The 27121-nt window shown below is 44.6% G+C and overlaps 1 long non-coding RNA gene and 1 pseudogene across 11 annotated transcripts in view; both read right to left on the bottom strand.

Annotated features, from left to right (window-relative positions):
• The window catches only part of LOC146184805 (uncharacterized), a 68340-nt gene that overhangs the window by 21199 nt on the left and 20020 nt on the right, over positions 1-27121 (bottom strand). The window contains exon 5 of one of the 11 annotated variants that reach the window (XR_014708920.1): positions 1802-1858. The exons of 9 other annotated variants lie outside the window; for them this stretch is intronic. This is a non-coding gene — a long non-coding RNA (uncharacterized LOC146184805). Of the gene's footprint in view, positions 1-1801; positions 1859-11820; positions 12364-27121 lie in introns of those variants that run through there. One more of the 11 variants, XR_014708929.1, reaches the window with a different exon arrangement.
• Positions 16061-20854, bottom strand: LOC146184806 (uncharacterized; annotated as a pseudogene).

Here is a 27121-nt window from a genome sequence, read left to right as displayed (position 1 = left end):
ATGTTGCAAAAAAAGTAATTTTCAAGTCTTGCCATCTATAACAGCGCTGGAAATTATTACTGCACACTAAAACACACCTTTTTATTTAAGTGATCAATAGCAATGAGTTTCTTGTAAAGCGAACCTCTTAATATATACTACAGGAATGCATCGTTTCAATCAAAATTAGGCAGATGTTTACAGCTGAATGAAGCCTATCATGTTGAAGTTAAACTAATCAGAGAACTAGAAATGGTATGTTCATGGTGACGTTATCAACTTCATCTCGAAACTGACTTGTGAAGCTCGAGAGACTGGCATACAAAAAGCAGACCTCACTTTGCAAAGCACATTCTACAGATGGCACACTGTTGGGTGTCTTGCTCCGCCACACTGCATGGATTTGCCCTAAGCAAGATACTAACAACTGCCTTTGCACAAGTCACAAAATGTAATGCTGAAGTACTTTTAAGTGCAGTCTACCTCATACATTACGATGCTCTCAATGCATCAAATTGTAGAAACAAAATTTGACTTTAAAGCACACAAATGCCTTCAATGACTGCTACTCTACAACTACACGGCAAGAATGTGTGTTCAAAAGATGGACAACTATGACTTGCTCTATTTAGCATTGTAATTGAACAAATCTTACAGCTTCCTTCTAGTTGACACTGCCACCAAATCAGGCATAAAAATTAACCATAAAGCTTTAACCTCATGAATAAACATATTGTAGGTTGCCCACCAATTACCACACTTGTATCGCAATTCACACAAGTTTAGTTTAAGCAAGGGCATGAAATCGGGCTGACGGTTAGTTAAGAATAAAACCAACACAAAACAAGGGACACATGAACTCAGGCCACATGAGCACTACAAACCTATGAATATTCACTGCGAGCAGTGCTATATACAGGGAATGTTCGAAACTTTATGCTGACTGAAGCTTTCATCATTTGGGAAAATAAGAAAAACAGACTCATTAACAGACATCATTGCTTTTGTCACCCAGCTGGCAAAGGGAAACTGCATACAAATTGGGTGCTATACACGCAACTGCACCACACTGACTGCGTACAGAACGAGCAGACAGGAAGACTGCCATGCGTGTGCAAGCGGCCCATGCAGTGGCAAATACTTCATGCAATTGAACTGTTAGAACTGGCAAACCCTGCAGGCTGGCACTGCATGGATGGCCAGCGGAAGAGGAAAGATGCTGGCTGCGGAAAAGCATTGCCCTCAAAAGGACATCAAATCTTCCCACAGCCATCTTCAGTAAGGCCAGTCGGTGGCCTTCAAGTATTCGTGGCCAACTAAAGCAATGACTATGAAAGGGCAGCTAGGAAAACAGAAGTTGGCTCCAGAGACAATTAAGAAATCATTAAAAGAGAGCAACCAAGGGCCTGTGGGAAAGTAGGATAGAGAGGAGGGAACGGCTCCAAATGACACAAGAGGGGAGACAGAAATCGTAGTGCTGAGAGGGATGCCACACTCTGATGGCAGTGGCAACGAAGCTGTTGGTACATTGTATGGGATCTTCCATTTTTGCTGCAAAAAAGCATGCTTCAAAGCTCCACTGTGTGCGAGGCAGCCACATGTCAAAGCAAAGCGCTGCAGGCTCATTGCGACCTGAAAGTTGGCAACTGCGTCAATATGTGGCCGAATCGAAGGCAATGGCACTCTGAAAACAGCATGCTTGTTCATACTAAAAGTAGATGACCCTGTACACTGATGTGATAAATATCCTGTACCATCTAAAATTGCCAAGTGTGATATGGCTACATAGGGGGATGCAAGACAAGAGAAGAAAGGAACCTGCCTGAATTTGGATGTTCCAGCAACCACTTTTAAAAATTCCTAGATGTATAGTTGTAAACTGAAAAAAAAAAAAAAAAAATTTACAGTATAACAGCAATAGTTCAAACTTGCTTAATTCGAAGCCTCAGATAACGAAAAAAATTTCTATAATTCCTTATTTTAACAAAAATTTAAGCATAGAGTTTGAAGCTGCGGCCTGCAGCGGCCCTGTACTAATTTCACCACAAACCGATGAATCAATAGCCCTTCTGAGCCGTGGAGTGGCACCGCAAAGCAATGCCATAGCACCTCAACCCCAGAGCTCCAAGCAGAAAAAACCACTGCCGAAGCACCCACCTGCAGAAGTGAATCGTCCTTCACTGCAACGCAGCCGTGGGTACTCTCGGTGCTTCGTCAAAGTACGGCTGAACTGGAGGCAGCGGTGCGTGCACTCTTAGCCTCTCTCCTCTCCAACCCGCAGAGCAACCGCATCCAGTTCCTAGATTTATGCTTCTATTTCTCAGAAAGCATCTGTTGGAGTACAATCCTCGCTCAAGGAAAGCCCTCCTACCTTATGATAGCACTCTCTAAGCTTGCCGAATGGGCGATTGTCAGTAATAGCCAGCAGTCACCTTTGAAAAGAAGCAGCGAGCACTGTGTGAATGAAAGCTTTGAGGGGTGCAGGGTATCTAGTAAATGTGATTTCCAGTGTATCGGAAGGCATTCTGCAAAAGCTCAAGCCCAAGAAGCAGCATGTTAGGCAGCAAGGTAGGAGTCATTTGGATCTTGTCCCATACTTCTCTAAGCTCTTGCACAATCTAAAAAAAAATAGCCAGTAGGTGCAAGATCAATCTGGTGTTTTCTGTGCCATGCAAGCTGTCCATCACCTCCAACATGATGACCAAGAAAAAAGAGCGTGAAGATTGTGGTCTCAAACATATGATGCAATCCATGAAATATACTATCGGAGTTGAGTAAGAGATTCCGCTTCTATGTGCTAGTTCTTACATAGGGCAGACTGGCAGGCGCATAGATGAATGTTTAGCGTATCATGAGCGGTGTGTGAATGGTAATGCGGGCAGACATCTGGCAGACCACTGCAAGAAAAGAAGTGCTTTTGTGAGAATGACTACAAATCGAACTGTGACTTCAAGTGCGAGCCTCTGTTTGGGGAGTCTGAAATAAGGGCCAGAGGGAGGTTATCGAAGCCTGGCTCACATCCAGGGGAGGCGACTAGTGCGTAAGCAAACCATCGAATGCCTTATCCAAGAAACTGGGTTTCCTGTCTGTAGCACTGCCTAGTCCTATTTCTGTTTGTAGGTCTCTCTTCGCTGATAGCTTTGTTCTCATTTCTTTTTACTTCTATGACACTACCGTTGCTACACTTTTTACTTTTGCTGTTATAGCAGGGGTTCTCCTCAGGTGTTATTTCGTTATTTTGCTTTTACTTGTTTGACTCTGCTTTAGCTATGCTTAATGACTTCTTGATGTTGCTGGAGTTCTGTTCCCTTGTAAGGTTTTTTTGTTTTTTCCCCTTGTCTCAGCTTTTGATATTATGACTTGTTTTGCTGGCATTTTCCATAAATCCTTTTCTTTCAGTAGTAGCACATGCCTTTCTGCAATTTTTGGGATGTATGCCCATCTATGCCTCTGTGATAAACGTTTCAGTGAGTTAAACATTTTTAAAGCTCTGTCATTTTTAATAAATTGCCAGGCGTTAGTGCCAGTTCTGTTGTTTGTGTGTTTTGTGCAGCTTCTATAGACTTGTGATCGCATAATGAACCCATCCTGTACTTATGCTACTCCAAATTTAACACAAAAAATTCAATACTTGCAGTCCACAGCGAATTTTATGGTAACGCGCCAAGATGCTGCACAGCAATAACATTGCGGTGTGCTTATCTTTTGACATAAGCTCCTTCCAAAGAAAGTCTTGACAGAAGTGCTGGTAATGGCTTGCTCAGCCCATCCGGTTATGCAAGCCTGGTTTTCGGTATGTTCGCTTTAACATCTCGTGACTAGGGTGTGTGCTGAATATTGCCACTAGTTTATTGGAAATCGTGATAGCAGCAAATACCTTTTCAAATGAATGATGCTAAAAGCGGGGTCTTGATTGCAGGTGACCAAGCGCTTTCATTGATGACTGATGGATAGAAGCTTGAAAAGGAGGAAGGTGGGTATGCCCAGCGTGTTCTCGAAATTAAATTGTTTGCTTGGGTCAGATTTTTAGCAGTGTTGTAGTAATTTGAAAACCTGGTTAATTTGAACCTTTTTCTCGGTCTCAATGACTTTGAACTGACAAGGTTTTTATTTCATTTATTAACCTTAACCCTTTCACTGTCAAGCGTTTCTGGCCGTGACGCACCCCCAGTGTCGACTTGGTTTCAGGGAACGAGCATAACGATTTATGTTTGATTATGGCTGCTATACAAATAACAGTCGACGGAATATGCACATTTCAGTGTCCTGCAGGTGTTTGTAATTAACGTCATATAAATTAGATATAAATTAGATAAATAAAGATAAAAGAAAAAACTCCTAGATACTTCTTGAGAGTCCGAATCCGAGCTTGGCTCGTATTTATAGTCAAAAGAGCCATCGCTCCAGTCCGAAGTCGAAGGTCCCCCGCAGTCAGCTATCCGAAAGTAACTGCGCACACGAGGGCGCACTTCCAGTGGCCCGCACAACGGAAAGCATGGCACGTTGTGAAATCAAGATGACAGAGGGAGATGAAAAGAGGCTAAAACAACCTCCATTGCTGCTGCTAGCCGCAAGCAAGGGTGCGCCAAGAGAGAGCGATAGCAGCGATCGAGTCGTGTCGACCTATTAAGTGGCAACGGCGCGAGCCCCTGAACGAGGTACATCGTAGCAGACATGCCAACAAAATAAAAATAAAAACCTGCAAACCTGTGGCAGATGGCAGAACAACCATTGAACTCGTAACCGCACGCACGCGCCGCGCAACACGCGCACTGCGTGATCGCTTAGCGCAATAGAATAGCGAGCGCGGAGCGACCGCGCTCCCTAGCAAAGGTGGCGGGGCTGGGCGCGGTAGTTCCATATTCTACAGTATATACGTACCAATACAACGCGGGGCGAAAATACAAAGTTGTAGAAAAGATTTTACAGATGGCGCAGCCTGTCCAAGTGCGCCAGCTTCGCGCTTGGGCACAAAATTGTGAACACACGTTAGAGAATGTACCGGTACGTCGGTGACACTGCGGGGGGGGGGGGGGGGGGGGGAGTGCAAAAACATACTGGTACGTTCGTGACAGCGAAAGGGTTAAAGGCCCCTTTCAAGGTATTACATAAGTGGGGTAGATAATCATCAAATGTTACACTACTTTCACAGATTTTCACCTGATATACACATTTCAATGTTGGCGTTGAAGGATGATGGGCAGGTGATGGCAGCAGTGGAGTGGGAGAGGTTGTTCCAGTCTGACTCAGCTCGTGAAAAGAGGAAATGGTTACGGTACAGGCGCATGAATGAGCGACTTGAAATGGGTGGCCGGTGCGATGGGATATGCGTTGCGGAGGTGCGCAGATGTATGGTTCTTGGTGGAGCGAGCTGTAATAGAATTTGTGGAAGAGAGATAGTGTGGCAGTGCGGCGACGGCAAGAAAGACTTCGCAAGTTAGACTGAGATTTCAAGGATGATACACTGTCTTCGTATGAATCTGCGAGTGAATGAAACAAGCTACGCAATTTTGGATGGCTTCAAGTGCATCGATGAGGTATCCTTGATGGGGGCTCCAAATGGGGGATGCATCTTCAAGCTCAGGTTTTACCAGTGTGTTGTAGGCAAGTAATCTTACATCTGTAGAAGCATGCCGTAAATGGTGCTTGAGAAATCCTAGGGTTTTATTCGCAGAAGAAATTATGTTAGTAATGTGTTCGCGACAAGATAAGTCATGGCTTAAAATGATACTTAGGTATTTATATGAGTGGATGAGCTCTATTGAAGTACAGTAAAACCTCGTTACAAGAGACACTCAAGGGGACCGAAAAACATGTCTCTTGTAAGCAAGGTCTCTTGTAACCAAAAATTCTAAAATCACTGGGTTGATCAGTTTACTGCACATCAGCATATAGTAAATGCATTCACACGCATTAACAGGAAATTGCTCAAGAAAGCTTAACGATGTTATTCATACTACTAGTATGTACATTTGTGAACGCTGAGTGTATTTCTTCCCAAATTCTGGAGGTAAAGCACTTCCCTTTGCAAGCCTTCCTGTTGCTCTAGTACCTCTGAGTCACTCTTACATGCTTGTCACCCTCAGATAATTCACAAAGAGAAAGACACCAGGATTCTAAGCTTTCATCTTGTGATCAAATTTTAACAGTGAGGAGTTAAAAATGATGGACGTCATTCATGCCTTTTGATTTGCTTCGTAGGTAACAGTAATGCAATGCCATTTTGACTTTCCAATCATGGGGAAGCACTCCTCAGTTCCTGACATACACAACAAAAAGGACATTGATATGGAACATAATTTAGCTAAGGGAATCTGAAGTGCATCATGTACGAGTTGGTGCGTTCCAGATGCATTGCATGAGCACACCTTGGTTGTGTCTCTTCTAAATAGTGAATAATTTACTCCAGAGACCTGAAAAAGTTGCCCTTAATAACCGAGTGTCTCTTGCAACCATGTCTCTTGTATGCAATGTTGTTAACGTGGCAGACATAGGAAAACCAACCAAACCATTTTCAAACGTCTCTTATAACCGAGTGTCTCTTGTAACTGTCTCTTGTAATGAGATTTAACTGTATTAGCAGGCCTGTAAGAGAAAGAAAATGGTTGATGTTTGCGGTGAAACAAAATGAGTTTGCATTTGTTTGGGTTAAGGGTCATTAGCCAATCATCGCACCATTTTTTAACACGGCTAAGATCATCCTGAAGGGCACTTTGGCCGGAGATATTTTTTATTGAACGGTAAATCCTGCAGTTATCAGCAAATAGACGGATATTGCATGAGAGGAGCTCTGGTAAGTCATTTATATATATTAAAGGGGTCATGCAATGCCTAAAATGAGGTAAAGCGAATCGGTAGAGAGATAGATACTTTCTCACAAGTCAATTCACTGCAAGAATTTTTCAGCTAGCTTCATTACCACCGGAGATATCGGCAATTAAAAATGACACTCCTCTCTCCCCTCAACTCAACACTCGGAGACACCAGAAAAAAAACGAAGAAAACAGCTCAGGAACTCCGCCCTGCTAGCCCCGCACACAAAGCGTCGACGCTCAGTTCTAAAGCTTCCGGTTGCCGTGCCTGTTTTCCCAAGCATTGCCCACGCATTCACGGTCTCTGCATTTCCTGTCCCGTCTGCGTTTGCATAGCTTTCAACCTTGTCTGGTGTCTTCCTCGGCCACCGGTTTTTTCAGTTTCTTGACCTTTCGGAATTGTGTGCGACTGCAGCCCGAACGACTCGGATCGTTCGCGAGTGCATACCTGCAGGTGGGCAGGATGCTATCCACACACACCGGCGGCCGCCGCGGAGCACTTTCCTTTATATCCCTGTCCCATTCAGCGCAAATTAGTGTGCACTCCTGCCGAGCATGACTTTCTACAAGTAGTTCTCTCGCGCTGCTGGGGTCAGTCTCCGATGTATGTTGGGTAGCATCTGCCAAAATCTGCCGCATTGAAGATGTCCTTGGGCTGATATTTTGCAAAAATTTGCGGCCACTCCTCTTCCAACCAATATTTGATGCTCTCGCAGTTAACCGTCTCTTTCGCCAGAGATCGTTTTGCCTACGATGTCGTAGCGTGCCTTGAACCTTTGCAGCCATCCCGAGCTGGTGACGAAGTTTTTGGCATCGAGGATAAAGGCAAAGTCTTTTGCTTTTTGTGGAAGCATCGGTCCCGACACCGGTATGTTTCGAGCTCTCACGTCCAAAAACCATTTGTGGAGCACCTTCTCCACGTCACCGAATGCAGGGGGCCGAAGACGCAGTGCACTTGTCTGTGTGGTCTCTTGTGCTTGTGCCTTGATGACAGCTTCGTTCTTGAGAATGGCACTCAAAGTGCTCCTTGGCATGCCAAATAAGTCCGCAAGAATGCACTTCTTTTCGCCGTTCTCCACACGCTGAACTATCTCGAATTTAGTCTTTAACGTCAGGGCTGCTCTTTTTTTTCCCATTCACAGCCATCACAGCACTACGCACACCCACGCACCACACTCGACACAACCACTGACGCAACCTCCACAGAATGCTACCACGCTACGACGGCCACGCCGCTGCTAACACTAGAACGCGAACGGGCAAAAGCAACAACATTCGATCGTGTCACTGCCACCACTGATGAAACAGCGCTGTCAGCAATTGTGGGATGCGAACGATTTTTTTGGCTGTCTACTCTCAATGCCGACGTGGCATCTGTGGCGCTGTCAGCGCCTGCGAGGTAGTCCGGAACGTTTGCTGCGCCGCATAACACACCTGTAGTGCAACGAAGCCTGCATCCTGCTAATAAAGTGAGGTAGTGCTCGGCGTCCCGAAGTTCGTTTTATGTTTTATACCAAACCGTGTTCGCTACAGGAAGTTAAAAATGCATGTGTTTAACAAAAATACTTCGGACGAGTTCGATATATTCAATAATTCGTTTTACGCGTGATCATTATATTAAGGTTTGACTATATAACCTCAACGAGAAGATTCAGGAAAAGCGCCAGGAGCTCCTCTGCAGTTTCCATTAGCAGTTTTGCAGAATGGATTGCTCTTCGACACTGGTGCAATGCATTGCAGGGTGTTTTTCAAGACGGAACATTTTTTAATTATATTGGCTTAATGCAATACTGGTTTAATACATTGGCTTAGTATAATCTAGGCTTAGTGCATACAAGCTGTTCCTTGAAATGTATCTTTTTTTACTTTGTTCAGTAAAATTGGTACCCGGAATTGAAAACTGCTGCATGTAGCATTGTGTTGAGTCCTTAAAAATAGTCTAACTGGGCCTTGAAATTCCTTGAATATCCTTGAATTTGCCAATTTTGAATCTGTACGAATCGTTTTGTTTAGTTCGCCATCGTGGCGGCCGCTGTGCACGTTTCTTCCTTGCTTTTGCTATCGTATCAATCGCTCTCGCAGTCGGCACTGATCTTTTCGATGCAAGTAAAGAGCGTATAAAAACATAAAAACGAGAGCGTCCGGGGAACACCGCACGCGCCAGTCAAGAACAAGGATGGCGGAGCACTGCCAAGGTGGGCATAGAATCGTCACCGAGTGCTTCCAGACACATTCATGACAGCATGAATACCTTTGTCTGCTCAGTTGGTACTGATCAACTTCATCGACGGTGCCATTTGCAGCTTCTTCATCGTATCCCTTCTGACAAGTGACCCTGACAGCGTGCCGTTGTCCCCCGTACCTTGGCCGCGACTTCGGTGGACGAGCTCGTTTTTTTTTTTTCGCAGGGTGTGTGATAAGTGCGGCGAACAAGAAATTTCGCGCCGCAGTTCGCAACGGATTGCGAATAGAAGCTTTTGCTCCAACAAAGCACTCTGCATGCAGCTCTGCATCTGCTGCACAGCAAAGTTTCAGTATGGGAAGTGACCAGTTTATTAGATCCATTTGAGAAATATATGCCATTGTGTTCTGGCCTTAAACCTTGTGAAAACTTATTAATGTGGTGATATCATGTTATTGAACAATTTCAGTATTTCTTTACCTTCTAGGGCACTGCAGCAGGCATGTGAAGGGATAAATGTAGTTTCTCATGCTGATTCTAAGGGTAGTACATGGGTTTATGACAAGCTATTGCAATATTGGGGGGATGGTACTGTCACATATTTAGTTAGCCTTTCTCTTGAAGAGCAGAGCTATACACTGATGTCATTCACACTGCTATAACTGAATTCTAGAAGAAGTTACAGTTGCCTGAAACTTCAAATGCATTGTTCTCATTTCAGTGTTGTTGGGCAATGCACTCAGCCTTACGGGGACTTTTTCTATGTTGTTTTTAAGTGATATTGACAAATTAGGTATCATTGTATTCATACTAAAACGATCTAGTATGTGATGCTATTCATATTGCACTGATGCAATTGTGTTAATTGCAAATTAGCATGGTAATGAGAGGTAATGACAGCTAATTAGAGAAAGCCTATGTAGTAAGGGTTGGTCTGTTCCCTGCCTATAAATTGCTTTCAAATTAATAAAAAGAGCATCACACCCTGGAGCATATCTTTGGCATTGAGTGTATGCAATTTTTTTGTTTGGAAAAGCAAATTGCCAAATAGCCCCAAAAGAAGTACCCTTTGATTATGTTTTAAATCTACAGCAGTCCATGAACGAATGTAGCTATCAAAAATCCAAGTACAGATTTGAAATCAGCTTGAAAAACTGATCAAGACTGAAAAGTTTCATTCAGATTAGACAAATAAAAAAGAAAAATATTTTAAGACCCTATCTTTTCTTAAGTGCACTTTTGCATATTTGTACGCCCTGGGTAAATACTATTATAAGATACAAGACATGTTTTGTTGCTTTATAATGTAATTACAAGTTTGCAGGAGACTTGACACCCAGATATTATCGAATATTCTGTTCGATTATCGAAAGTTATCGAAATATTATCGAAAGTTCTGTCCTGTGTTCTTTTCTTGTCCCGTCCCTTTTGCGCAGTTTTGTATTTTAATAATACCCAAATAATTTTATTTTAGGTTTGCTTCAGAACCCATTTCTGTCATAATTATAGCAGCGGAGAAAATCGTGCTCCCTCGTAATCACTCTAGGTGACTGGATTAGTCAACGGGGTGGAAATAATTTTTTCCTGCACTCACCGATAGTAAACAAGGAGTAACAGATTGTTTCTCTCGTCGAACAAAACACAAACTAAAGATGTCTGTACTTAAAAAGGAAATTACCCAGCCAAGCACAGAGCTCAAGCATACGCTGCTGTTTTTGTTCACGACTGCTCATGCATTGAGGGGCTTGGCTGTGACTATTGAGAAAGATATTCGAAAAAAAAAAGGTATCCAATGCCTCTAATAGGCCTGCACAGACCCTCTTTCAGCATGCATAGGTCATATGTGTTTCAAGCATTTGGTAGGGTTTCAGGTCCTCCGAAAGGCGCCATGCATGTCCTTGGAATAGAAAAATAAGTTCATAGTTGCTGAGGCTATGTGATCACTTTCAAGAGAATTGATGATAGGTGTGAGCGCTAAGGGGCACTGCATACTTGCGTACAATCTAAGCACAGTTAACTCACAATTTGAGGCAAAAACTGCACAGTAACGAGCAACTCACTGGTGCGTCTTAAAACGGGAGACCTGACTGAAAAGGAAGCATTTGCCCACCAAGCCGGTTTTCTTCTGGTGCATCCACACGCTTCCCTGGTATCATAATCTTTGCAGAGAGGCCTATATTGTGCTCACTTTTTAGTGGCTCTGAACTCTTTACTAGAACGGAATGCCTAAATGTGGGGGTTTTCAAAATTTTTTTGCCAGAAGGATTCCCAGCAGCCATCACTATGTGCCAAGGAACCCCCCCCCTGGCGATCACAGTCGGGCTATCTTGCTGAACCTGTCCCAGTGCTTTTTCCCTACTTGTTTGTCTTCTTGCTTTTAGTACTCAGTTTTTTAATCATTGCCTACCTCTTATTCATGCTCAGACCTCTAAATCCAAAACAAAAATGAGAAAATCTAGTCTTAAGACTAATGAATAATTTCAATCAGAAACTCGGAAAATGCTACTGACCGGTTGGATAGATGGGTCAAAATCGAGGAAGGAGCTAAGGCATGAATAGGCAATTCTCTAAAGTTTGTTTTCAGAATTTGGGCACTGTGGCTAGTCCACACGTAGCATTTCTTGAGGGTGGGGAAGATTTCCAGTTGGAGCTAACAGAACACGCAAAAGCAGCTGACAGAAATGACTGAGAATTTCTACTCAACTGTAGCACTAGAAAGTAAACTCACGAATATCAGTTCATTAACTATGAAATTAAAGTAGTGTTTACACTAAATTATCTCTGCTGTAGTTGAGAGCCTGTTCCTGAATATATATATATATTGTTATGTGGTGAAAAGCGAAGAGGACAGCACAACATGACGATAGGGTGAAGGATGATTTAATGGTTGGCCAAGTGCGAGGGCTCCTCTCGTGCCACTGCCTATCTTCTTCATAACACTTCCTGGGGCCACCGAGCGATCGTCCCGATCAGTTGGTTTGGAATTGATAGTGACGTGACGGTGAGGATATTCAAGGAAAGACAAGAGTGAATGACTTGCTTGCCACCATGATGTCTGATGCGTGAGTGATCCGCCTCCCCTGGAGCTGTTCAACCATCCGTCACCAGAGTCCATGGGACCGATGGCTCGAGGTCACGTCAGGCGGCTTGGGCAGGGGTTGCGTGTTCATGTCCATCTGTTCCTTCGGGTCTTTTGGGTCCTTCGCCTTGGATCTGGTTGGTCTGTCTAATCTCCTTGCCTTCAGGTCCGGGCTGGGGGCTGGTAGTTGGTCGGGTCTGGGCTAGAAGAGCTGGGGCGAAGCTGCTCAGCGATGTCCCTGGGCCCTCGGTCGATGGTCCCGACACACAGATGGCGTCGATGCTCCAAGGCAAAGATGGGGATGACGTACGCTGTACCTCGAACCAAAAATGTTATGTGGTGACAAGCGAAGAGGACAGCACAACATGGCGATAGGGTGAAGGATGATTTAATGATTGGCCTAGCACGAGGGCTCCTCTCGCGCCACTGCCTATCTTCTTCGTAACAATATATATATCTATATATACAGTAAACCCTCGTTAACTCAAAGTTGTAAAATCCGGGAAAAATTTCGAGATAAGCGAAGTTTCGAGTTAGGCAAAATGCAGAAAATTTCTGGCCACAACCCCTGGCGATCCGTCGCACGCCGCCGCCCTTCGTTGCCACTGGTGCACATCGCATGGAGCTACAGGACTCTGCGACAGAGGCACATTTTAATTGTTGCTTTGTTACCGCCCCGTCGTCGTTCGGTCACGGAGAGTACAGTTCCGCTATATCCCATTTCTAACACTACACAGCTTGAAATACAACACTGATGAAATCTTCTACGCATCGCGTTTAAAAAAAAATAAAAAGGTGGCAGCGCAGTGGTGTGCTGCTACAAATGCATACTTGCATTGCAAGCAGTGGCTTTCTCTTGCTCCTTTCAATAATTAACAATATCTAGCCACACTAGCCTTTTTATTTTCGTTTACTACCCTACCAAGCTTTTACTGAACTGTCTCAATGTGCCCATATATGCACGGATCAGACGAGGTGAGCGTCTGCAGGTTCTTCGCTCAAACCGGACTAGGAAAACAAACTTCACCCGTAAAAAAAAAAGCCAGGATGGTAATTGAGCAGCCCAAAGCCTTCTGCGATTGGCTGCCTCGCGAGCTGCTTCCGGGTGAGACTCGAAATTTTCCAAGAACCCAGAACCTGAGCGCGACAGCGACGAGCGAAAATCCTTTGGCGGCCTTTGGCCCGTTGATGCTCCACTACACAAGGGAAGCTTTTAATTAAACACAACAGAATTCAGAAAAAACTGAATTTTATTATTCTAGAAGGCAGAACTGGGTAATGCTTTGCCTGCTTCGCATTCAGCCTGACAAAAGCGTCCTCGAGCTGCTGAACGCATCGCGTAAGCCTTTGGTTGCCACTGCTGCATTCAACTTTGTTCCAGAGCAATCATACACAACAAAAATCAATCAACGCTTCGTGCACATAGCACAACGAAACAGGACCACACAATCACTAAATCGCACTTGCCGCTTTGCACGTGCAAAGGGCAACTGACCGAACCACGCTGAACTGGCTGAACCGACTGCCCAATAAAACCCATCAGCCCCCGCGCGCGCGAGCGGCGCTCATGTGACTGCTCCCAAGGCGGAAAACGGCTGTGTCTGTGGGAATTTTGTATTCGATCTTCGAACGTGACCGCGTTCGGCACTTAGTATAAGAACAAAACGCTTGCTAGGAGCCCCTATCACCTTTCGGTAATGACGGTTGCCTTCGGTTCTTCCGGTCAAAATTTCAATTTCAAGATATCCGCATTAAGCCCGAAAATTGCTTCGAGATAAACAGAAGCTAATACATAGCACCTATGGGAGGTGAAGGCACAGCGTGGGAAATTTTCGACTTCACCAAATTTTTCGAGATATGCGAGTCCGTGTTAACGAGGGTTTACTGCATTTCAATTTGAACTCTTTAAAGGCGCACTAAAATGTTTTTTTTTAGAAAATTCTGAGAAACGTCATTCTGGCATCATTTGTTTTGTTTATCAGGTTGTCGTGAATAGAAATACTAATAACAGACATGAAGCTGCAAATTAAGGCCACTGCAATAAAACTGCCTCTACTTTGCTTTCCCAAGGCACAGCCTTCACTCTGTTGCGGCCAATAAAAATACTATAACGGCTGAACATGCCCCACCCAGCAACACGCAAGTTTTCGAAGATCGCTCCACATATTAGGCAGGGTACACGTGTGAAAGCTCGGCCGGCATGCTGCACCAGTCAATGCTTGTGAACTGCCGCCATAGTGCGAGCACGGACACACAGATAGCCCCGTGAGCTGACTCCCTGAAACTCTGCCCAAAACCGGTGTCATTGCACAGCATGCACTGTATACATTTCAAGCAAAGAGCCTTTTTATGTCACCATATTAGCCTGTTGCCATTTTTTTAAGCTCCCTGCCCTGCAGAAAGTAGGAGTCAACCAATGCACAGAATGTTTCAGGCAATCTCATGGCAGCTCGCCACTCAGCTGTAAGCAGAATAAGCAAAGGGATCTTCAAAAACACGTGGGTCGCTGCACTATGTTTAGCCGTTATGCAAAATGGAAAGAGTATGAGAGCATTTTTATTGCTGTGGGCTTAATTTGTGGCTGCACTAGCTGTGGCTGACACCTGTTGACCACGAGAACCCAATAAATAAAATAAAAATGAGAGTGATGTCTGACAGAAAGCACTTAAATGAATCTTTTAAAAATATTTTATAGTGTTCACTGAAACACCTGGTATACATACCTCGCAAATCTCGACCAATAAATTGTACTTGTTTTTGGAAATTACTATCTACGTCGTTTTTGAGGCTCTTCGCTCCCAAGTATTGTCTCTTGCAACTTTCAGTTTTCAGCATCTTCATCCCATTTTCAAACAATTAAGCAAGGGCTTAAATCGTACCAACTATTACATTTTCCAATGAAAGCGTCACACTCGTGTAAGAATATATTTAGCTCATCACCCATCTTAGCAAAGAGCACGCACATATATGTTCCCAATGTAGCATGTGGCCATGGCCAAAGAGCGGGGGGGGGGGGGGGGGGGGGGTGAAGACCTTAAAGAGGGGATGTGGGTATTAAAATATTTTCTTTATTATTTGTCCAGTCTGAATGAAACTTTTCAGTCTTGACCAGTTTTTCATGCTGATTTCAAATCTTTACTTGGATTTTTGATAGCTACATTGGTTCAGGGACTGCTGCAGATTTAAAGAATAATCGAAGGATACTTCTTACGGGGCTTTTTGGCAATTTCACCTTGCCGAACAGAAAAAAATAATTGCATAGACACAATGCCAAAGACACGCTATAGGGAATGATGCTATTTTTATTCATTCGAAAGCAACTTATAGGCAAGGAAACTGATCAACTCTTACTACATACACTTCTCTCTAATCAGCTCTCATTAACATGCTAATTTGCAATTAGCACAATTGCACCAGCGCAATATGTATAGCATCCCCCTAGATCTTTTCAGTATGATTACAATGATACCTAATTTGTCAGTGTCACTTAAAAACAACATAGAAAAAATCCCCGTAAGGCAGAGCGCATTGCCCAACAACACTAAAATGAGAAAAACGCATTTGAAGCTTCAGAAAACTAACTTTTTCTAGAATTCAGTTATAGCAGTGTGAATGACATCAGTGTATGTTCTTCAAGAGAAAGACTATACTAAATATGTGACAGTACCATCCCCCCAATATTGCAATAGCTTGTCATAAATCCATGTTCTACCCTTAGAATCAGCATGAGAAACTACATTTATCCCTTCACATGCCTGTTCCAGTGCCCTACATATTAAAGAAATACTTAAAATTGTGCAATAACATGATATCACCATATTAATAAGCTTTCACAAGGTTTAAGGCCAGAACACAGTGGCATATATTTCTCAAATTGATCTAATAAACTGGTCACTGTCCCATATTAAAACTTTGCTGTGCAGCAGATGCAGAGCTGCATGCAGAGTCCTTTGCTGGAGCAAAAGCTTCTATTTGCCCTCCGTTGCGAAATTTCCTGTTTGCCGCACTTATCACACACCCTGCGAAAAAAAAAAAAACGAGCTCGTCCACAAAGTCGCGGCCAAGGTACGGGGACAATGGCACGCTGTCAGAATCAGTTGTCAGAGGTGATACGATGAAGAAGCTGCAGACGGCACCGTCGATGAATTTGATCAGTATCAACTGAGCAGACAGAGGTATTCATGCTGTCATGAATGTGTCTGGAAGCACTCGGCGAAGATTCTATGCCGACCTTGGCAGTGCTCAGTCATCCACGTTTTTGAGCAGCACGTGTGGGGTTCCCTGGAAGCTCTCATTTTAATTTTTTTATACGCTCTTTACTCGCGTACGTTCAAAAGATCAGTGCCGACTGCAAGAGAAACTGATACGATAGCAAGAGCAGGCAAGAAATGTGCACAGCAGCCGCCACGAAAAAAGAAATTGGTGCCAGTCGTGGTGACCAATGGGAAGCGTGAGACGCGAGGCTCGCCTCACGAGGATGCGCGCCAGCCAATCAGTGGCTGAGAACGACTTTCGGAAAACCTGCGATGGCAGTCGTTCTGCTTGAGTGATGCCATTTTATCATGCCGCAAAATGATTATAAAGAAACAAGCCTTCGAAACCAGCCCAAGAGGGCGGCGACCGGCCGGCTGCTTCGCCCGCGGCACGCGCGAGAGTTTTGAACAAATTCTGCTCCTTCTGGGCCCCTTTGCGGCTCCCATGGCGCTTTTTAAAAGTCAGTTTTATTGTATTTCTCCATCTAATTCAGCGTTGATATCTTTAGGGCAGATGCTTGAAGGTATAAACATTCAAAAAATGCAATTTTCTCATTCGATTTTTTGTCCATTTTTTACTATTGTAAGACCCACATCCCCCCTTAAAGTCAGGCAACCAAGCTGCACGCCTGAATTTTGATGGCATTTAAGCTGTTTCACTGTGTCTTTTGCTGCCAAATTGCATTGCAAAGCTTGAGAGTGTTTTTTTTTGCCTTTACATTGTGGTGGGCACCACAGCTAAACAAGCTTTGCGAAAAATAGACTTTATCGCGCTTTGGTTCTAGCAACAGCATGAAGTGTACAAACTCCTGTTTTGATCAGCCTGCCAAGCTGTGATTAAATAAGAAAGAAGAGAGACTCGATAGTGCCACTGTCAGGGTTCGTACAGGTGGCAAAGAAAAAAATTCAAGGATATTCAAGGAATTTCAAGCCCCCATAGGAGGATTTTCAAGGCCCCCTTCAAGGGCTTAATTTTTTTTTTCCATGTCAAAGATCTTCAAACAGTGCTCTCAAAACGTCTGAAATATTTATTCCACAAAGAAAAAAAACATCACTACGCAGATTTGCTTCTATTGCACAGAAAAAAATTAAATATAGCTTCATAAAATATCACAGTGAAAGTTTGGTCATATCCCGCAGAAAAGTAAAAAATTTGTTTTATAAAATTGTTGGTTATTTCCTATACCCTCACAAAATATTGTCCACTGCTTCAACTGCACAAAACAAAAAAATCCTTAGGAAGCAGCTCCTCAGGGCTACTTCAGGGGAGCTCCAGCAGCTTTTGTTGAATTTGGAGCTTGATGGCGTGTAGCTCCTCACTCTTGTCTTTGGCCGTCTTTCCGAGGCTATTGGATTTTACAATGTGTGTCACATTGTTTTCTGCCTCTGCTTTATCAGCATAGGCATTTGCAGATGCCATGAGATCATCAATTGTCAATTCCAGCTTCTTTTTCTTTCTTTTCATTGCATCAAGCTCTTCCTCAATGCAGTGCTTTTTTCTCTGCTTTGAAGCTCCAAAGTCCTTCTTTTTCTGGGCTTCCAAGTATGCTCCATACTTTTGCCTTGCAGCTGACACAGCGATCCTCAGTTCCTTGGTGATTGGAATGTTTAGAACACCACCTGCTTTCTCAACCGCATCGCACACGATCCGTTGTGAAACATATGAAAGGTCCTTCAGATTCTCAACGCACACCTGTCGGTTTACACTGAATCCACGCTCGACAGTTGCCTGGCCATGACTGAGGACAAGCAGAAGTTTCACAATGCTCCAAAACTTCGAGTAGGTTGAACTGAACTTCAAGAGATCAGGGTAAAATTCAACCAGTCTGTCAGCGCACTTGTCAAATTGTCTAAGCTGATGTTTCTGCTCGTGCAGGAGCTCCGTGTACTCAACCAGCACCGTGTCTCGAAGGTGATCAGCCATTCTACCTGCAGTGATGAGGGTGTCCAACACTTTTCTGAAACCTGCAAGGCATTCCTCTGGCTTCGAGCACATCTGTCAGGGGTCTAGTGAAAAAAGACCCCTAACAAATGCAAACTTCAAGGGGCTTCTGTCGAACTTTCTTTGTGGCACTGATCAAAAACTGTTTACATTCCATCCGGAATTGAAACACGTCCTTTGAGCTCACTTTAGAATTCTTGAGAACTTGCTCTGCTGTGTAGCCTATATCCACCTTTTCAAGTGGAACATGGTTCTCGGCATTATCAATGTCGATCTTCAGCAGACCCACTATCCCTTTGGCAGACAGGATCAAACATTTCAAAAACTTCGTCAGCAGCTTTCTGAGAACAGTTTCTAAATCCCTTGCAAGGAGAAAGACCATTGGTTTGTCTGTCTGCTACTCTACCAGAAAAGGGTTCAGTGCCATCGCCACACATAAGGCAAAATTCAACTTTGCTGGCAGCAAAGCATCACAGCAGAACTCCCACAAGTTATTGAACGATACACATTTTGGCAGGTTGACTTCTTTTTTTCTAGCAGCCTCAATGTACTTTTTCATGTCACACCACAACAGCAACGCTCTCTCAATTACAGGAACATTCTCCACCCACCGGTGGGCGACAAACTTAAGAGGAAAGGTATCTTGGCCTGTAACTGCCGAAAAGTCCTGTCTCCGTGCTGGAGCACCTTCAAAAATTGCACTCAGACTAGACAACAAGCAGTCAAGTCCCCATTTAGTCGCTGAAACTCCAGCCCTATAAGCATTGTGCACTGTGTGTAGCCCACAAGTTCCTAAGTCCACACACAGAACTTGGTGGTTTTGTTGCAAGTGCTCTTGAAGACCTTTGAAGAACTTCAGATTGACATTGGGCCCATCCATTGATATCTGAAGAATCTTGGCAAGAGGCAAAGGCTCGAGGGCGCTTAGCAACTTTTCCTGAATGTCATCGGCTGTGGAATGCCCCATAAAAACGGAGGTGTAATACCTGGTCGTCACTTGGTGAGCAGAGTCCCAACACCTCACGTGCACATCCATTTGTTACTTTGCAGAAAGTCATTTGCCGACTCGTCAAACAGTACGACATAGAATTCACACTGTTCTATTTCTCGCTGCAATGCTGAAAGAAAGAAAGGCCTGAGACCATGACACGTCATATAGGTGCATTTCTTCTCACCACAAGAAAACGCCTTTGCCACTTCACTGTCCGGAAACATGCGCTAAAATAGCTCCCCTGCTTGGGATGACGACCGGTACGAAAAGTGGGATGTCACAACTTTCAGAGTCCAAAGAATTTCAGCATCAGTGACAAGCTCGTGCGCTTTGCAAGCATCGTTTAGGCTTGGCGACTGCGAGGAACACGCGCTAGTAGACTGCTCTACCGCGACCGGCGTCAGGTACCTTTTCAACGCACTCCCTTGCGCTACCTTCATTGCGCCAATATGCTTGCCGCTTTTCATGTGACTTTTTAAAGCGGATTCACCCATGGCAGTCACATCCACAGTTTTACCGCAAAGCTTGCACTTAGCCCGATGCGGACTCGTTGTATCAGGCGCAATCCACTGCTTGTATTCGTCATGGTGGAGCCACGTAGCCTGAAACTTGCTCTTTCCGGGCATTGTGTCACATATGAAAATATCACGTGCGCTGACAGGCAGAAGCCACGCTCATTCCAAAAATGCAAGCACTAGGGCAACGCCAGCGTAGACACGGCCGCACGGCTCGGTAAACCTATCTAAAAACGTTGGGCTCGGTGAGTGATGGCGATGCGATAGCGATGGGACGACGCAGCCGCGCGCCCACTGCAGTGTTCCCAGCCGCCTAACGAGAATGCGCTAAATAGGCTAAAAATCGATACGTTTCCTTCCCTGCAGTTCATTCAGAACTCAGTCAATAATAAAAGTTTAGCAACAAAAACGTTTTCATGACGAAAAACACCAGTTCAAATTTAGTATTCAAGGAATTCAAGAATCTTCAAGGACCAGTCATAAATTCAAGGTTTTTAAGGGCCTTGAAAACAGACTTCCGTAATTCAATGGTATTCAAGGTTTTCAAGCACCTGTGCACACCCTGCACTGTGCACGCCCCAAGGCAATCATAACTGCAAGCCCCATTGAGTCACTTGATTGCATCCTTGCGTATCGCTGATGTTGTAAACGCAGTAGCTAGAACGAGATCACGCCAGCTGTGTCAAAGTGCATGAGCAATGCCTCAGCATTTCAGTGAATGTGGAAGAGCAGTATGAGTAGCACTAAGGCTGTGTTCTGCAGTGACGTGTCAGACAGGGTAACTACGACCGGTACTCTGGCACTCAATTTCTAATAATAAAACAAGAGATTACAGTTGAGTCCACTTATAACGATACCGGTTTTAACAATATATCGGTTACAACAATGAAAACCTGCTGTACCGTCCACTTTTGAATGTTTTCTAGGGTAAAATAACCCGCTTACTACAATGCCCCCTTGGCAAATTATCGGTTATAACAATGAAGTCTCGCTCCTGAGTTCTGCCAAAAGGTAGTTAAATGCGAAATCTTTGAAAAGAAAAAAAAAAGAAATTCCAGCTGCTGCACCCTCCCCGCCGCGCGCTCATACAATAGAACCTGTTTTCTGGCCTTCTCCGCATTGTAAGCCAGTGCGCTTTCTCCCGCTACCCTCCCACCCCTTGGAACACAAATGAACTGTGCCCATAGCTCTGCGCTATGCCACCCTCCGAAACAAATGGACTTCGCCAACGCGCCGACAGCGCTGATCCGCTGATCTGCTCAGTGCTCACTCACCCGCTCGCCCCTCATTTTGTGCAGTTCTGCAAACGGATTTGGTTGTTTGTGCAAGTTGATTGCGTCGAAGTTGTTCCTGGCGACGCGGTTTCTTCGTCTCATTTGGATTGCCGCCAAAACGTAAGATGGCTGATCCATCCGCTGATTATCGGACAACGTTGCCAGTGAAAAGAAAGCGCACGGCACGGCTATCGATTTGGAGACGACAAGTGCAGTATCGCGAAGGAGTACGCACTATCGCAACCGACGGCGTCGACGATCATCCGCTCCTCTGAGAAGGTCGACAAAGAATACCGTATTTACTCGCATAATGCTCGCATTCGCATAATGCTCGCACCCCCCACATTGCCTATCGAAAATTGGAATTTTTTTTTTCCTCGCATAATCATCGCATCCCCAACATCACTGCCGCGAGAGTCGACATGTTGCACTGCGGCAGTCGACTACGCGTAGCGAGCGCCATCTTTCTAGTGCTACTGAAACTAGCTGGCCCCGTTAGGTGCGTGCGCTACCAGGAGGCGCTACCCGACCCAACCGACGATCATCATCACCAGCTCCGACCACTCCGAGCGCCTCGAGAAGGAAACGTCAAGGTGTTTCGTCAGTTTTGTTCCGCTGGTACCGCCGCACGTTCTCCCGAGTTCCGCGCATAGTTCTGCCATTTTGCGAAGACTTTCGTAGGCCTCGCTCAGTGCGTGCTACTTTTGTCACCGTGCTCTCGGTGCCGCTTCGCCATGGGGCGATACGCAAGCTACACCGCTGCCTTTAAGCTAAAAGCTGTCGAGTACGCTTTGGAGCACGGCAACCGCGCTGCCAGCAGACACTTTGGAGTCAACGAGTTTTGTGTCCGCTACTGGAGACGGCAGCACGACAAGCTCAAGGCAACCAGCAAGACTCGGCGTGCCTTCCGTGGTCCGACGAAGCAGCGACCAGCGATAGCGATGGCAATGTCGACGTGGACTCCGCGGACTCTGAGTGATGGTGATGTTGCGGGCGGCCAGCCTTCGCAAATAAAGTGTTTCTGCAGCTAGTGTTTGTCGTCTCTGTGGTTTTATTACAAACGTAAGTCCTGCTTGCAATTGAAGTTTTGGTTAAATTTACAATAGCTGGCTTGAGAACCCCGGTTCACAGCCTATTTACATTTGCTTTCAGCACTCCAAAGCATTGTTCAAAAATTTTCCCCGCGTAATTATCGCACCCCCTAACTTCGCACCAATTTTCTGCGAAAAAAAGTGCGAGGATTATGCGAGTAAATACGGTAGTCCTCGCTTGACAGTGGGCGCAAACGCGTTCAACAAGGCGCCTGATGACGACAGCGACGATCACGCGGTAGGGCAGGCTGCCTCAACGTTGTTCTCGCAAGAGGCCCTGCAGTTGATTCAGTCCCTCTGGGGCTTTGTTTTCGCGAGGGACCTTCCGCTGCACTAAATAGTGTACCTAGATGCCATGGAGACGGATGTCGACACGCTTCGCGTGAGGCAAGCAAGGTTAACGGACATGGGGTTTTCTCGTGCAAGCCAGTGAGAGGTACGTGGTGAGATGCTTGCGGCAATTTCACCCCAGGGGCCTGCGTGCTCCAATCTCCTCTGCTTTTAAATAAAAGTTTCGTCTTTCTCTCTCTCTTCACCCCTGCGGTCCTTCGGGATTTCTCAAGCTGAGGGGCAGCCGCGGCAACCTGCTCGCATTTTTTACAAGACCCCTTTCGGGGCCACCAAAACGATGTCTCGGCGGAGCTCGCATGTCACTTGCCATCCGTGACCCCTCTCTGCAGTTATGCTTTTTTTCGTGCAAACCGTTTATAACAATTATCGGTTATAACAATGGAAATTTTATGGCACTTGAATATTGTTAAAGTGGACTCGACTGCATTACCAAATAAAATCACAATAAATGAACTATCAATTGAATTGCATTTCAGTTTTCTGGGGAGGAGCCTGCCAACAACATTGTTTTCAGTCATGTAGCACTTCTCAATATACATTACGTTCTGCTCAGTTATTCAATATAACGAGATTCATTGTTCAAAACGTTAAATATTAAGTTGGGAGCCAAGTGCATTTCACCAATTTGCTGTGGGGTTCAAAATCAACCTAAGCAGTTTTGTTTTTATCAAACTACGTCTGACATGGCTGCTTTTTCTGGCATTTCTACAAAGTCTGCAAAGCATGAAAAAAATAACACGTGACTATGCTAATATCCTACCATACTGCACTGCTCCTAACAGCATCTGGGATGAACGAAATGTGCCCACTGACTTTACCCAAGTGAGCAGCCGCCGCTCATTTCGATAGGCTGCACAAGGATACAAAGAAAGGGGACCCTACGTTAAATTAAGCAACTTCAGTGCTTTTCCTCCCATTTTTCTTATGTCAGTGTGAAAGCTTGATTAAAGCTTCTGCCTATTGGTGGCCTACCCATAACTTATCACTGATGGCAGCTCACATTTGCCATGCTTGGACACAACATGCTGATACACTTGAGTTTCAAGACTATGCTGATAGTGCTACAGCCACTGATATTGAGACAGAAAGCGTGCACATTTTGTTAATTCAAAATGCATTTGGTAGTGCGCAGCAGCGCAGTCATGTGGCATTTTTTGCAGTTTGTAGGCCTCCTTGAAATGCTGAAAAAAAATTATCATGTAGGAGGCACACTGGTAGAAAAAAAATGGGTTGGTTATTTCCAAATCCTGTCTACAACTCAATGAAATGCACTTGGCCCTAGAAAAAAGCCTCCCATGTTACTCATGTCACGTCATAAGCGCAAAGTTCAAATGATGTGGGCGGTTGCATTCAAGGACAAGGTGGAAGAAAGGCTTGGAACACCCATGCTGCGTCGATAAAATGGCTACTAGTGTGCGCCTCTCATGCAAGCATATTATTTAGACTAATTCTGCTGGCATTCTTATGGAGAAGCGCCGTGTACATATAAACTTTGCAAACCCTTTGAGCAATAAATCACTGCAACGTTGAAATACACCTGTTTTGCTTATTTAAATGCATATTTCTAGGCAAGAAGGAGCTTTCGTACTGCTTCATAATATCCAAATCACTTAATTTTCAAACTTCCAAACGTTGCCCGCTAGCAGCTATGGAGACAGCAGCGGAGAAACCAGTGATAGATCTCCTCGTCCAAAAAGGAGCCCTCGCCAACAACAATGCCTCACTGCACGATTAGCAGCTCAGCTGACAGGAATATGGTGAAGCGCAGAACAATTCGTGCAGTCTCTTCGATTGATACTGCAGATTAGTACCTTGAAGCACTGCCTTGATTATTTTTCTCGTTTGGCTATGGCAAGAAGAGCACACTTATGCCCTTGCTGGAAAGAAGCACTTTGTAAGCTGCTGCAGTCACCGCTACTTGCCCTGCAAGAAGGTGTCAATTTCCAGTGCTCTTGCAGAGGGGATTCGAAGCGAAGGGCAAAAAAGGAACGTACCCGCAGCCTAAAAACAGTCATTAAAAAGTTGAATGAAGCGCATGTTCCGAGTGCCACCATATAAGAAAGTCCCTTCAGTACCGGTGCTCTTCCTTGCAGCCCATGCTAAGCATAAAAACTAACTGAACATGCCTTGCGGTGATGCAGGAGCTAGGTATAGGTAGCAAGAGTGGTTTGGGTGGGAGGCCTCGGCTATGAGCACAGCATCACGTCAAGCGACAAACTAGATTCTCGCTGCAATGAGAACCAAGCGCAGCGCATGATTTGAGGGTCTTGCATAAGTAAGCGCCTCATTGTGGAAATCTGCTCCATCATGCTGAACAATTAGTTTTTGGTGCATGTCTTGAAGTGGCACAAACAAACCGAACTGTAGATAGTCTCGAATGACTGCGTCAGAGGAAATGACTGGGTATGGCAAATACTGGAGACTATGCCCTAAACTGGATATTGAAACTTTTGCATAATTCATCATGGTTAATTACCAAATATATCTAAGAGGCAACTGCCATCATCATTAGACAAACTACAACCACTGTAAGGCGAAGGCCTCTCCTATACTCCTCCAATTAACCCAGTCCAGTGCTAGCTGCATCCACTTGAACCCTGCAAACTTCTTAACATCATTAATTTTCTGCTGCCTACTCCTGCACTTTCCTTCCCTTGTTACAGTTTTCGGCCATCCTCTCTTTGCACTAACCCAGCCGGCGTGGCGTAGTGGTTACGGCGCTCGACTACTGTTCCCAAGGATACGGGATCGAATCCCGGCCTCGATGAATGCTTTTTGGTGGAGGCAAAAAGCAAGGCACCTGTGTTCTGTGCTATTTCTGTGCACATTAAAGAACCCAAACTGGTCGAAATTTTTGGAGACCACCACTGCGGCATCTCTGATAGCCTGAGCCGCTTTGGGACAGTAAATCCTATAAAGCAAACATGTGCTGCGCAAGTCCACACTACATGACATGACATCAAACAATATGCTGTTGTTTTCACCCAACTGCATTGCTTCACTTTTTGGTATCCTTGATTTAAGTTAAGTGATCCACTCTGTACATTGTTCATAAAAAATTGAAGACCAGAAAAATAAAAATTTTTGTAAACCTTTTGGAGGGACCTAGTTTTGCTTTGGACTAAAAAATTCTAAGGCTGTCACATGACTCCAATTTTTTTTCCTAGGAAGATACTAAGGGAAATTGCTTTTGATAGTTCAGTAAACAGCCACAAATTTTGAGGGAGAAATCACAGAGGTTCAAGCACAAAGTCTCAGGCATTTGGCATGGAATGACTTACATACCTGCCATTTTGAACTGATCTCTCTGTTGTTGCACCGTCAGAAACTTCCAAGTATCGTATTTACACGATTGTAAGCCGACCCCTTTTTTAAAATTCGAAAATCAGAATTGGGGAAGGGTCGACATAAATTCAAAACCAAACCATGGCACCCTTAATAAGAGCATGATAAAAACTGCAGCAGGGAGATTACGGCAAATTTATTTGCTCTACAGCTTCAAGTGCAAAATTAAGTTACTGTGCGCGCTTCTCAGGAAGAATTTTTCTTTTCTAACTTTTACTCATTTACGGAAAAGCCACTTTTCAAATCACAGCGATGCTCGCTTTTTGCATGTCAGTTGTGTCGGGTCATGTGACATGGAGGCACTTCCAGGGAGTGATGGAAGAGCCAACACCGATTGTTCGTTGAGTTTGTGTGAGGTTCACGTGTTCGCACTTTTGACTTTATGACCGGCCACATGCTTTGTCATCGGCTCTTCAGTCCAAAAAGCAATTCAGCGTTTGTTCCGCACAGAGTCTAAGGAGGGGGGCTATCATTTACGCCGAATAACTGCATTGTGAGCCACAAGTTCGAAGGTTCTAAACGGGTTATGAGGGAATGGCGGTGGCAGTGAGACAAAATTTTCAATGCCAAGTGAAGAGGCTTCCAAGGAACACAGTTGGTATGCTATCCAGAGCAGGAGGCCAAGCTTGCAGTGTATATCACCGAAATACGCAATTTTAAGTGGAGACAAATAGTACAGCCAAGCAATATTCTTTCCAAAGTGGCTTGTTGGGCAAGTTGGTTGAACAAGATGTTAAAACAGCACTAGAACATGAACAAATTGAAAAACAAATGTGTGTTTGTCCCTTTCTATTTGTCCCTGTTTTAGCACTGTTTTCAGGCCATGCGATTTGGGTGGAGGTTGGGGGGAAGGGGTCGACTTACAATTATGTAAATATGGTATATAGGCTCGTGAAAGCGTCTGACTCCTCATGCTGGTCCATGGCAACACCCATCGGTTGCTTGCGTTCGTGGTGGTGCCCGCGGCCACTACCTCGATTCAAGCTGCATGCTGGTAACTAACTGCTCCCGCGCTGCTGTCCAGCATGGTTATATTATAGGACGTTATAGGATTATAGCTATAGCACGCAAAAAAAAGAATTTAAAAAATTTGAAAAAAAAGATCCACTGTGCTGTGGCAGCCACTTTTCTGGAGATTTGAAGTCACGTCCGTACGATTGGGACATGTAATTGAAATTCAGGAGACTCCCAGACAATCAGGAGAGTTGGCAGGTATGGAATTATACATGAAGTTACATCTCTCAGCAAGCCTAACTGCAATAGCAAACATATTTTAGAGAATAGCTAATCAGTCTGCAACGCAATAA

The sequence above is a fragment of the Amblyomma maculatum genome, chromosome 7, assembly GCF_055883805.1.
Source record: "Amblyomma maculatum isolate TAMU_Amacu chromosome 7, ASM5588380v1, whole genome shotgun sequence".
NCBI classification, from domain to species: Eukaryota; Metazoa; Arthropoda; class Arachnida; order Ixodida; family Ixodidae; genus Amblyomma; species Amblyomma maculatum.
The sequence above is the reverse complement of the archived record's forward strand: the minus strand, read 5'-3'. Positions and strand labels throughout refer to the sequence as shown.